The sequence below is a fragment of the Amblyraja radiata genome, unplaced genomic scaffold (assembly GCF_010909765.2).
Source record: "Amblyraja radiata isolate CabotCenter1 unplaced genomic scaffold, sAmbRad1.1.pri S110, whole genome shotgun sequence".
In the NCBI taxonomy this organism is placed as follows: Eukaryota; Metazoa; Chordata; class Chondrichthyes; order Rajiformes; family Rajidae; genus Amblyraja; species Amblyraja radiata.
In genome coordinates, this window is record NW_022630100.1 from 1350143 (window position 1) to 1363205 (window position 13063).

General features: G+C 44.7%; 1 long non-coding RNA gene across 1 annotated transcript; it reads left to right on the forward strand.

Moving 5' to 3' along the window:
• The first annotated feature begins 219 nt into the window (after positions 1-219).
• On the forward strand, positions 220-8625 carry LOC116969146. The gene is made up of 3 exons (XR_004410645.1): positions 220-262; positions 8153-8248; positions 8569-8625. It is a non-coding gene; the product is annotated as an uncharacterized LOC116969146 (long non-coding RNA).
• The last annotated feature ends 4438 nt before the right edge of the window (positions 8626-13063 follow it).

A 13063-nucleotide genomic window follows, 5' to 3' on the forward strand; every position in this document is an offset into this window, starting at 1 on the left:
CTTCTGCCCGGAATGTAGAGAGGAGTTTACAGACCGTATCCTCGGGGTGAATCGGGCCTTGGTGAGACTGTCAGAGAAAGTTCGAACACTGAGCCTGAATCGGACAGAGAAGGAAAGTAAACTTCAGTGCGAGGAACATCAGGAAGAACTGAAGCTGTTTTGTGAAACAGACAAGAAGCTGATCTGTGTGATTTGTGCAGCTGGGCTGGAACACAAGCCTCACAGCTTCATGCCGGTTAAAGAAGCTGTTGAAACCTACAAGGTAAAAACAAACCGATTTTGATCGCATCATTGTTTAATTCCATCTTTATAGTCTAACACTTTTATTCTCTGATTTTCAATTACAATCCCAGGATCAGACGAAATCTTCCATCCAGTCTCTTACAAAAAAGAAATCAGGGATCCAGCGAATGGAGCAGCATCAGAAACAGAAGATTTCTGGAGTTCTGGTGAGGCTTTTAAGTTTCGATTTCCTGATCTTGTCTAGATTTGATCCCTGTGCTGCACGTAATAATAGGCAGCGCAGTGACACAAGTAGTGCTGCTGTCTCCTAGTTCTGGTGAGCTGGTTCGATCCTGACCTCGGGTGCTGCCCGTGTGGTTCACACCCTCTCCCTGTTGTACATTTCTCCAACATGTTTGTCTACCCTAGACAAACTATTGAATTGCCAAAGCAAATAAAACAGGTACTGGCCAAATGTCACCGTTAAAGTCGTGAGGAAACACAACCAGTGACATTATATATTGTTCTTCACCTTTTATTTCACAGGAACAGTCACACAAACTTCAGTGCAAGATCACATCCCAGTTTGCTGAACTGCACCAGATTCTCGCTGAGAAAGAGCAGCGCACACTGGCAGATATACGGGAGGAAATTAAGAATATTCAAAATACAATGGAAACAAATCTTGGAAAGATTCAAGAGAATTTAAATTCCATTCAGGAGGAACTCTTAAAGTTGCAGCAACAGATGGATCAAAATGACAGTGTGGTGTTGCTGAAGGTGAGGGGTTACACTACAGTTTGGTGAAGTGAAAGTGCAGTCACAAAATGGTGGGTGACATTTCAGAAATAAATGCTGCATTTACCAGTAATTGAGAACTGGGTAAATGTTCCCTCTGTTCCAGCTGTTGTTGTTCAGAAACTAATTGGCCTCCTGCTGAATCTGTGGGATCTCAGGACTATCTGGCTGGAATGTAGGGAGGTGTTTGTATTATGTGGAGTTTAGAACAACGACGGGTGTTCCTATATCTGATCCCAAGGACCACAAATGGACAGAGGGCAGTGAATATCTTGGAGTCTCCAACAAAGAGGCTCAGAGGTTTTACATATCTTAAAGGTCAGATATATTTTAAACCAGAGGAGGATACATTTTTGAAAAATCGGGAAATTGTAATAGACGGGAATGAGGCAAAGAGGAGGAGTTCAGTCCTGGGCTAGATCAGCCATGGCCACATTGTGGGAATTGACATTGAAATCTAAAATGTGGCGCACACAGCAGATTGATCATCTATATCCGGTTCCCATCAGCAGTGGGTGGTCACCTTGAGGGAATTTGCTCTGTTTGTTTTGTCCACTTTGTTTCATCCTAGAATGACATCCCATCCTACATCATAGACTGGCCATTTGGCCCATCCTATCCAGTCAAGATTTCTGCCCCACTCATCATCCCTCCTACCTAATCTCCACACCCGGTAACTATATCCCAAATTCCATGAGCCCTAATGTGTTTACCCCAGTGTTAATCCTGGCTAAGTTGGACCAGCCAGGACTTGAAAATGGGGTTAAGTTTCAGGGTTTGCTGGGAGATTTGGTCAAAATGTAATTGCTCTCTGGGACAGGCTGAGATGCCAAGAAGTCTGGAACTTAGATACAATTTGCAAGTAAAGAATGGGAAGCCTTGCAAATCCTGTCAATCTAGTACTAAATGCATAGAATGGATTGGATGGCTGCAAACCAGACATTCACCTAGTAAATAGCTTGTAAATAATGTTGGAGAGTCTGACTCTGCTAAGTGTTGATTGGATGGGGTGTTGAGCCTTGTTTGAGAGTTCTGTTCATCAGGGTAAATGTTTCCAAGTTGACTTCATCTTGAAGTCGGTTGTGAATACAATGTATTGAATTGTTGTATCATTGGGTTAGGGAAATGCCTGTTATGTATGGGGTTAATCGATATTTGTAATTGCGTGATTAAGAGACAACCCCCGTGTGGTTCGGCCCCTCGAGTTTGCGGGACATATAAAAGTCCCTGGTAACGAGGCTCAGGGACCATCTTCTGGAAGAGCGTTCAGGACCACGTACCCTTCTGGAGTGCCTCTGTCTGTGTGAGGCCTAGAGGGCTTGAACATATAGACGCAGGGATCGAACCCACGGTGGGATATGTACAGTGTGTGATCTGTGACTCGCTTTTGGTAGAAAACAATTAATTGATTCAAGTGCTGGATTCAGTGTTTTTACTGAAACTAGACTGGGGGATGCTTAGAACCGAGCAATTGACACCGCCCGCATTTAAATTTATCTCTGCTGTTGGCTTCCGTCCCTCCAATGCAAGTGAGGTCCATGTTCTCATGACTGCATTCCTTTAGGTATTTATTGAAGACCATGTTGCCTTTCAACTTTGATTATTGGTCTCCCCTTCAATTTGAGATATTATTTCATCCCCACACATTTAAATCTACCGATAATATTAAATTTTACTTCGGAGTCACGTGAGGGACTACGTGAAGAAGGCCGTCCAGGCGCATGCGCGTCATATCGTCAGACGCATTGCGCTGCGAGCACGCTGGGGGGTGGGGGGGGCGGGTGGGGGGGTGGTGGGGGTGGGTGGTGGTGGGGGGGGGGGGGGGGGGTGGGGGGCTTCCTGCTCCAAGCGTTGAGTACAGAACACCTGAAAGTAAGTATTTTAACTTTCACTTTCAGGCTGCTTTTCTCCGGGGACTACGTGCAAAGACAGGCAAGTTCAAAAATGATGGAGAAAGGTGGGAAGAATACGGGAAAACGCACCGCAGTAAGCACTCGCGATGAAAGGGTGGCTGAAAGTAGCGGGCGTCCCAGTAAAAAATCGATAGAGAAACAGAGTACTTTAATACCGGGAGAAAAAAGTCCCGTTGAAACTCCCTTTGGGAGCAAAGCCAAAAAGAAAACAAATCGGCTGATAGACTCGGATGAGTCAGAACCAGAGAGAGACAGAATCTCTCAACAGGAATTATAAAGGATTTATAAAGGCAAACTCCAGAAGGAGAAATAACGCGGGCTCAAAGATCAAACGCATGGAACACCCAGAAGAGGTTCTGGGAAACGTTGGCCCAGATTTGAGCCAGCGACCGAAATGCTTGATGATGAAGATGAATATGTGGAGCGGCCTGACAGAGAGGCATCACCAGAAATGTCCGAACGACAATAGAGGCGTTGGTCTACAGGAGACCCAGAATATGGAGCAGCACCCAAAAGTGGCCTGCCAATATACAGCTCAAAGGAAGAGCTTGATGTACCCCAAAGAGGGACAAAAACGCGTTGGCCTATAATAATAGAGCCATCGCATGAAATACCTGATCATGAACCAGGTGAAACTCACTATGAGGAGGAATATCCAGAATACTCTGACAATGAACCAGTTGATGACCTGAACCCAATGCAAAAAAGAAAAATGCCAGGGCTGGCCCAAAAGTTCTATAGCACCAGACACAAGGGACAACCTCTTCCAGAGGAAATAGCAGAGAGTATAAATTACCTGCTTTCCCATCAATCAGAGGATACAACAATGGATGAAGTTATCAATAAATATGAAATCCCACTAAACTGTGTTCTGCTAGAAGTGCCAGCTGTTGACAAATAAGCGTGGAAGTATATGGGCATTGCAGTAAGAGCTCAAGAAATGAGATTACAGCGGGTATTAAGATTGATTGGGTCAAGTATTACGGCATTTGCCAAAGATCTGGAAGAAGGGAATGTGAATATGGCACAACAGGATGTAATGGGAATGATGTGTAATGCACATTTTGAAATAAACTGTATTCGTAAAACTGCGATAAGACCTACGATACATCCTAAATTTGCAGGGCTCTGTAAACCATCTAATATACAATTGCCAAATTTACTCTTTGGAGATGAGCTTGCCAAAAAACTAAAGGTTCTCAGCGAAGAATCAAAAACCCTCGGGAATCTGAAACCACCGATGTTTGGCACCACAGCTAGAAGGCAATATCAATACCAAAGGGGAACTGGTGAAGGAACAAGTCGCTCGTACTCACATACAAGATATGGACATACAACCCCAGGATGTGGAGGTCATGGTATTTCTACAAGGGGTAAGGTACAAAAAGTGACACCAGTAAACCCTGAGGTAGGTGGCTCTGGTTCATAAAGAAACATATCAGATGTAGCCTATTTACAAGTTGGGGGTAGGTTACAATTTATTTTAAAAGAATGGAAACTAATAACATCTGATGCATATATACTGTGCAGTATTATGGGGTTTAGAATTGAATGTTGCCAGAATGAAAATCCCCCTACACAACATACTCCAAAAAGAATATATTCCTTCTCCAAAGAGGAGATGAGAAGAATTCAAATAGAAATTGAGATTTTGAGTAAAAAAGGGGTCATAGAGAAAACAACTTATCAAAACCATCAATTTGTATCTAGTATTTTCTCTAGAACAAAAAAGGATGTGGTACTAGAATCATTTTGGACCTCACGTGTCTCAACTCCTTTGTACAGTATAAGCATTTCAAAATGGAGATTTTTACTAATGCTTTGCAATTAATTTCAACAGAATGCTACATGGCCAGCATAGATCTCCATGATGCATAGTATTCTGTTGCGGTGCATGTGCAACATCGCAGATATTTGAAATTTGTCTGGATGTCTCAGATTTGGCAGTTTCGAGCATTACCAAATGGGCTGACATCAGCCCCCAGATTGTTTACAAAACTGCTGAAGCCAATTTTAGCATTGCTAAGAGCTCAAGGCCATTTGATAATGGCTTATTTGGATGACATTTTAATTTTGGCAACAGCTTCAGTTTTAAAAGTAAAACTCACATTTCAAAGAATGGGATTTGTCATTCACTCTGAGAATTCCAGACAGATACCTAATAAGATAATTGATTACTTGGGGTTCACTATTAATTCACATCACATGCTAGTGAGCCTACCCAAGGAAAAGAAGCTGCTATTGATTGAAGGTTGTAAAGAACTGATTGCAGGCAAACAACCACCAATTGGGCAAGTGGCTAGTTTGCTGGGCAAGATAATTGCCTCTTTCCCAGTTGTCCAGCTGGGGCCACTCCACTATCAGCAAATGCAGAGAGCAAAAATTGCAGCATTAAAAAGACATGCTGGACATTTTGATAGACCAATGCAATTACCGAAAACAACAATTGAGGATATAGAATGGTGGATTAAAAATGTGGATTGTTCCTACAAGAAAATAATGATTGAATCACCAGCTACCATTTTACAAACAGATGCAAGTGCACTGGGATGGGGTGCTGTGGATGCCAACTCAAGCTGTGGAGGTAGATGGAATGCAGAGGAAGAACCTTTGCTCGAGACACATGGCATTAATTATCTTGAATGACTTGTTGTATTGCATGGCTTGAAAGCTCTTTGCCGGAATGAACACAATTTGCATGTACAAGTTCAGATTGACAATACTACGGCAGTAGCTTATATCAATCATATGGGTGGAATGAAGTCAGAAGCATGTGACAGATTGGCAAACAGGATTTGGCACTGGTGCATTGAGAAAGATATTTGGCTTTCTGCAGTTTACCTCCCGGGTAAATTCAACATAATTTCAGATACCAGATCAAGAAATTTCAATGACAATACAGAATGGATGTTAAATCGTGACGTTTTCTGAAAAATTGTTGAAAAATTTGGGAAACCTGAAATTGACTTGTTTGCATCCAGATTGAATCACCAGTTACCTCAATATGTTTCTTGGGAGCCAGATCCAGGTGCGACAGGGGTAGATGCGTTTAAGCTGAATTGGGGTGGAATGTTTGTGTATGCATTTCTTCCCTTTTGTCTGATCAGTAGGTGTCTACAGAAGATCAAACAAGATTATGCCTCAGGATTGTTGGTGGTTCCAGACTGGCCCACACAAACATGGTATCCATTGGTGATAAAAATGGTGGCTGAATCCATTATGCATGTATTTAGACAAGAAAACCTTCTTGTGCACCCTGCAACTGGCGAATTTCATCCTTTACATGATCGTGTTGATTTGTTGATTTTCAGATTCTAAAGAGACCATATGTTGGAAGAGGACTATCAGATCGCTCTATGGATGTAATTACAGGATCATGGAGGGATAGCACCCAGAAGCAGTACATTTCTTACATTAAGAAACGGGAACAGTTTTGTTCAACACAAAATATTTCTTACGAAACTGCAGACACTTCAGATGTTGTAGAATTTGTGTCAAAATTGCATTTTGATGATAACTTAAGCTATAGTGCGATCAATGCAGCAAGGAGTGCTTTGTCGGCATACTTATCGAAACCATCGGAACGTGAAGTTCTTGGATCACACCCTTTGATTTGTAGATACATGAAGGGCATCTTTAATGCTAAACCTCCCAGACCGAGATATACAGAAATCTGGAATGTGAGGGATGTACTATCAGTACTTAGGGACTGGGATCCCATCTCAAATTTGTCGCTAGACAAAATCACGATGAAAGTAGTCATGTTAATGGCTTTGGTCTCAGCTCAATGAGTAAAAACATTACACAAGTTAAGGATAGACAGAATGGGAATGAAATCAGAGGGAATTATATGTCTATGACCTGCTAAAACAGAACAGACCAGGAGTTTCGGGGTGTAAATTGTTTTTTTCAGCATATCCTTAAGATCAAAGACTTTGTGTAGTTACATATTTAAAATACTACATTGAAACGAACAAACATCAGAGAGGTGTAGAATCTGCATTATTCATCAGCCATAAAAAGCCACACAAAAAAGTGACAAAACAAACAATTTCAAGATGGCTGAAGGAAGTGCTATTGGATGCATCAATTGTCCCTAGCGGGAGAGAAGCGGGGAAAGGGGCGGGAGAAGCGGGAAGAGGGGAGGGAGAAGTGGGAAAGAGTGACGGGGAGAGGTGGCGAGGGAGGCGGGGAAAGTGACGGGGAGAGGTGGCGAGGGAGGCGGGGAGAGGGACGGAGAGAGGTGGCGAGGGAGGCGGGGAGAGGTGGCGAGGGGGGCGGGGCGAGGGGCAGGGGCGGATGAGTCAGGGGTGGAGGCGATGTGTCAGTGGGGAAAGGGGAGAGGGAGAGATAGGTGAAAAAAGGAAGGAGATGACACAAAGCTGGGTGGCAGTGCGAACTGTGAGGAGGATGCTACGAGGATGAAGGGTGACTAGGACAGGTTGGGTGAGTGGGCAGATGCAGTTAAATGTTTAACTGACCCCACCCTCATGTGAGATTAGTTGGGAGCGGCCAGTCCACTGAACACTCAACACTTGCAGCCAAATAACATTCATTCCACGAGACGGTAGCGCGCGCAGTGGAAAACTACCCAATCCAATCACCTCTTGATACCATGCACTTCAGCCTCCGGCGCTCAAATCAATTACTGCAGGGCTTCAGCAGTTTCAGCGAATGGGAATGCGCTTTGAACCAGGAAGTGGATGGTTAAAATCAAATGTTAAAATGGCTTTGAAAGACAGGTTCAAGAGTTTAAACGAGGAGGCAGTTTGTCCCATCTGCCTGGATTTCTTCACCGATCCGGTGGCACTGGAGTGTGGGCACAACTTCTGCCGCTCCTGTATTTGGGACAGGGAGGGGAGAAACTCCTGCCCGGAATGTAAAGAGGAGTTTACAGACCGCACCCTCAAGGTGAATCGGGCCTTGGCGAGACTGTCTGAGAAAGCTCGAACACTGAGCCTGAATCGGACAGAGAAGGAAAGTAAACTTCAGTGCGAGGAACATCAGGAAGAACTGAAGCTGTTTTGTGAAACAGACAAGAAGCTGATCTGTGTGATTTGTGCAGCTGGGCGGGAACACAAGTCTCACAGCTTCATGCCGGTTAAAGAAGCTGTTGAAACCTACAAGATAACAGCAAACCTATTTTGATCGCATAATTGTTTAATTCCATCTTTATAATCTAACACTTATTTTACACTGATTTTCAATCACAATCCCAGAATCAGGTGAAATCTTCCATCCAGTCTCTTACAAAAAAGAAACCAGGGATCCAGCGAATTGAGCAGCAACAGAAACAGAAGATTTCTGGAGTTCTGGTGAGGCTTTCCAGTTTCGATTTCCTGATCTTGTGTAGATTTGATCCCTGTGATGCGTGTAATAACAGGGCAGCGCAGTGACACAAGTAGTGCTGCTGTCTCCTAGTTCTGGTGAGCGGGTTCGATCCTGACCACGGGTGCTGCCCGTGTGGTTCACGCCTTCTCCTTGTTGTACCTACCTCCAGCATTTTTGTCTACCTTAGACAAACTATTGAATTGCCAAAGCAAATAAAACAGGTTCAGGCCAAATGTTACCGTTACAGTCGTGAGCAAACACAACGAGTGGCATTATCTATTGATCCTCACCTTTTATTTCACAGGAACAGTCACACAACCTTCAGTCCAAGATCACATCCCAGTATGCTGAACTGCACCAGATTCTCACTGAGAAAGAGCAGCGCACACTGGCAGATATCCGGGAGGAAGAGAAGAAGATTCTGAATAAAATGGAGAAAAATCTTGAAAAGATTCAAGAGAATTTAAAATCCATTCAGGAGGAACTCTTAAAGTTGCAGCAACAGATGGATCAAAAAGACAGTGTTGTGTTTCTGAAGGTGAGGGGTTACACTACAGTTTGGTGAAGTAAAAGTGCAGTCACAAAATGGTGGGTGACATTTCAGAAATAAATGCTGCATTTACCAGTAATTCGGAACTGAGTAAATGTTCCCTCTGTTCCAGCTGTTGTTGTTCAGAAACTAATTGGCCTCCCGCTGAATCTATGGGATCTCAGGAATGTCTGGCCGGAATGTAGAGAGGTGCTTATATTATGCGGAGTTTAGAACAACGACGGGTGATCCTATATCTGATCCCAAGGACCACGAATGGACAGAGGGCAGTGAATATCTGGGAGTCTCCAACCTAGAGACTCTGAGAGGTTTTACATGTTAGACATATTTTAAACCAGAGGAGGATACATTAAAAAACAATCGGGTAATTGTAATCGACGGAAAGGGGCAAAGAGGAGGAGTTCAGTCCTGGGCTAGATCAGCCATGGCCACATTGTGGGGATTAATATTGAAATCTAGAATGCGGCGTACACATCAGATTGATCATCTATATCCGGTTCCCATCAGCAGTGGGTGGTCACCTTGAAGGAATTTGTTCTGTTTGTTTTGTCCACCTTGTTTCACCATAGAATGACATCCCATTCTACATCATAGACAGACCATTTGGCCCATCCTATCCAGTCATCATCCCTCCTATCCATTCTCCACACCCGGTAACTATATCCCAAATTCCATGAGCCCTAATGTGTTTGCCCCACTGATAATCCTGACTAAATTGGACCAGCCAGGACTTCAAAGTGGGGTTAAGTTTCAGGGTTTGCTGGGAGATTTGATCAAATTGGAATTGCTCTCTGGGTCAGGCTGCGAGAGATGCCAGGAAGTCTGGAACTTAGATACAATTTGCAAGCAAAGAATGGGAAGCCTTGCAAATCCTGTCAATCTGGTACTAAATGCATAGCATGGATTGGTTGGCTTCAAACCAGACATATACCTTGTAAATAGCTTGTAAATAATGTTGCAGAGTCTGACTCTGCTAAGTGTTGATTGGATGGGGTGTGGAGCCTTGTCTGCGAGTTCTGTTCATCAGGGTAAATGTTTCCAAGTTGACTTCATCTTGAAGTCCGTTGTGAATACAATGTATTGGATTGTTGTATCATTGGGTTAAGGAAATGCCTGTTATGTATGGGGTTAATCGATATTTGTAATTGGGTGATTAAGAGACAACCCCCATGTTGTTCGTCCTTCGAGTTCGTGGGACAGATAAAAGACCCTGGTCACGAGGCTCAGGGCCGATCTTCTGGAAGATCGCTCAGGACCAGGTACCCTTCTGGAGTGCCTCTGTCTGTGCAAGGCCTAGAGGGCTTGATCAGATAGACGCAGGGATCGAACCCACGGTGGGATATAATAATAATAATAATGGATGGGATTTATATAGCGCCTTTCTAATGCTCAAGGCGCTTTACATCGCATTATTCATTCACTCCTCAGTCACACTCGGTGGTGGTGAGCTACTTCTGTAGCCACAGCTGCCCTGGGGCAGACTGACTGAAGCGTGGCTGCCATTCTGCGCCTACGGCCCCTCCGACCACCACCAATCACTCACACACATTCACACACATTCACACACAGGCAAAGGTGGGTGAAGTGTCTTGCCCAAGGACACAACGACAGTATGCTCTCCAAGCGGGATTCGAACCGGCCACCTTCCGGTCGCCAGCCGAACATTTAGCCCATTGCGCCATCTGTCGTCCCGTGTGTACAGTGTGTGATCTGTGACGTGCTTTTGGTAGAATACAATTAATTGATTCAAGTGCTTGATTCCGTGATTTTACTGAAACTAGACTGGGGGAAGGTTAGAACCGAGCAATTATCACCGCTTGCATTTAAATTTATCTCTGCTGTTGGCTTCAGTCCCTCCAATGCAAGTGAGGTCCATGTTCTCATGACTGCATTCCTTTAGGTATTTATTGAAGATCACGTTACATTTCAGCTTTGATTATTGGTCTCCCCTTCAATTTGAGATATTATTTCATCCCCACACATTTAAATCCACCGATAATATTACTTTCCCTCTCATCATTCCTGTAATCTTTTACAGATGAAATCCCATGACCTGCCCAGTCTTTTCATTAAGTTCCATCCTCTCAGTTATGGCATCATTCTCATGAACATTCCTTGTGCTTTCCCCCATCGTTCTACATCTCGGCGGCAATATCCGCTTTATGTCTGCATGACAGTGGTGATAAGAGTTGGGAAATGGGAATTATCAGAGGGTTGTAGAAATTTGGTGAAATTCCATCTGTCAGGATGAGGATGGTCCATCTCAATCAATTGAGATTTCTTTTATTTCTTTCAGGAGGAAGCTGGTCGCAAGCGAAGGTAGGACATTGGCTTGACGGAAACAGTGTTAGTGTTTTGTGGAACACCTTAAAACATTTCTAATGCTCAGTTTATAACCAGCTGTTCAATATTTGCAGGGTTCGTGATGAAGCTAAACCACTGTCGGTGGTAGATGATGCCTTGCCGATTGAAAAGTGTCATTGCCCTGTTTCGTTCAACACGGCATTCAAAGAAACATCTGATTATTTCAAGCAAGGTAAAGCTTGTACCTTTTCCATTATTCTTGTTTCTAATATCTTTAAGCAATACCTAGATGCAAACATAATAATAGTATTGAGGGCTGAAGGGAAATTGGAGATACCACTAAACCCCTCAGCTAGGAAGCATCACAGAGTCAGACGTTCATACTCCTGCTTTGGGCGAAATACTGTGGCTATTCACTCTATCTGTGCACCTTATATAGATCTTATACACATCTATCAAAACACCCCGATGGGCTCCAAAGACAAATGTCCCTGCCTGTCCAACATCTCCTTTTAACCCAGCCTTTCAGACCTGATGAAATTATCGTAAATATTTCTGCAACCTCTCTAATTTGCTAACTACCTTATTGTGCCAAACGCTGTATTTAATATGTTTAAGAAGGAACTGCAGATGCTGGAAAATCGAAGGTACACAAAAAAGCTGGATAAACTCAGCGGGTGCAGCAGCAACTATGGAGCGAAGGAAATAGGCTACGTTTCGGGCCGAAACCCTTCTTCACACTGATCGGGGGTGGGGGGCGGGGACAAGAAATGAAAAAGGAGGAGGAGCCCGAAGGCTGGGGGATGGGAGGAGACATCAGGGGGACTGAGGAAGGGGAGGAGATAGCAACGACTAACAAAATTGGGAGAATTCGATGTTCATGCCCCCAGGATGCAGACTCCCCAAGCGGAATATAAGGTGCTGTTCCTCCAATTTCCGATGCTGCTCGCTGTGGCCATGGAGGAGACCCAGGGCAGAGAGGTCGGAGACGGAGTGGGAGGGGGATGTGAAGTGCTGAGCCACCGGGAGGTCAGCTTGGTTATTGCGGTCCGAGCAGAGGTGTTCGGCGAAACGACGCCCAACCTCCGCTTGGTCTCACCGATAGAGATCTGCTGACATCTAGAGCAGCGGACGCAATAGATGAGGTTGGAGGAGATGCAGGTAAACCTCTGTCGCACCTGGAACGACTGTTTGGGTTCTTGAACGGAGTCGAGGGGGGAGGTAAAGGGACAAGTGTTGCATCTCTTACGGTTGCAAGGGAAAGTGCCCGGGGAGGGTGTGGTACGAGAGGGAAGGGAATAATTGACAAGGGAGTTATGGAGGGAGCGGTCTTTGCGGAAGGCAGATATGGGGGGAGATGGGAAGATGTGGCGAGTGGTGGGGTCACGTTGGACGTGGCGAAATTGACGGAGGATTACTTGTTGTATGTGACGGCTGGTGGGATGAAAGGTGGGGATAAGGGGGACTCTGCCCTTGTTGCGAGTGGGTGGATGGGGAGAGAGAGCAGTGTTGCGGGGTATGGAAGAGACCCTGGTGCGAGCCTCATCTATGGTGGAGGAGGGGAACCCCCGTTCCCTGACTAATGAGGACATTTCAGATGTCCTGGTGTGGAACGCCTCATCCGTGGAGCAGACGCGGCGTAGACGGAGGAATTGGGAGTAGGGGATGGAGCCCTTACAGGAAGCAGATTGGGAAGACGTGTAGTCCAGATAGCCATGGGAGTCAGTGGGTTTATAGTGGATGTCGGTCAGAAGTCTATCAGCTGCAATGGAGATAGTGAGGTCAAGGAATGGTAGGGAAGTGTCGGGATTTAATATGTATTTAATATCCTAACCTATGAAAGCATGAGTGACAAACACATTCTTCACCACCCTGCCTGTCACTGTTGCATCTTCCATGGCACTGTGTACCTGCAGCCCGAGATCTCTCAATGCTATAACGTTCC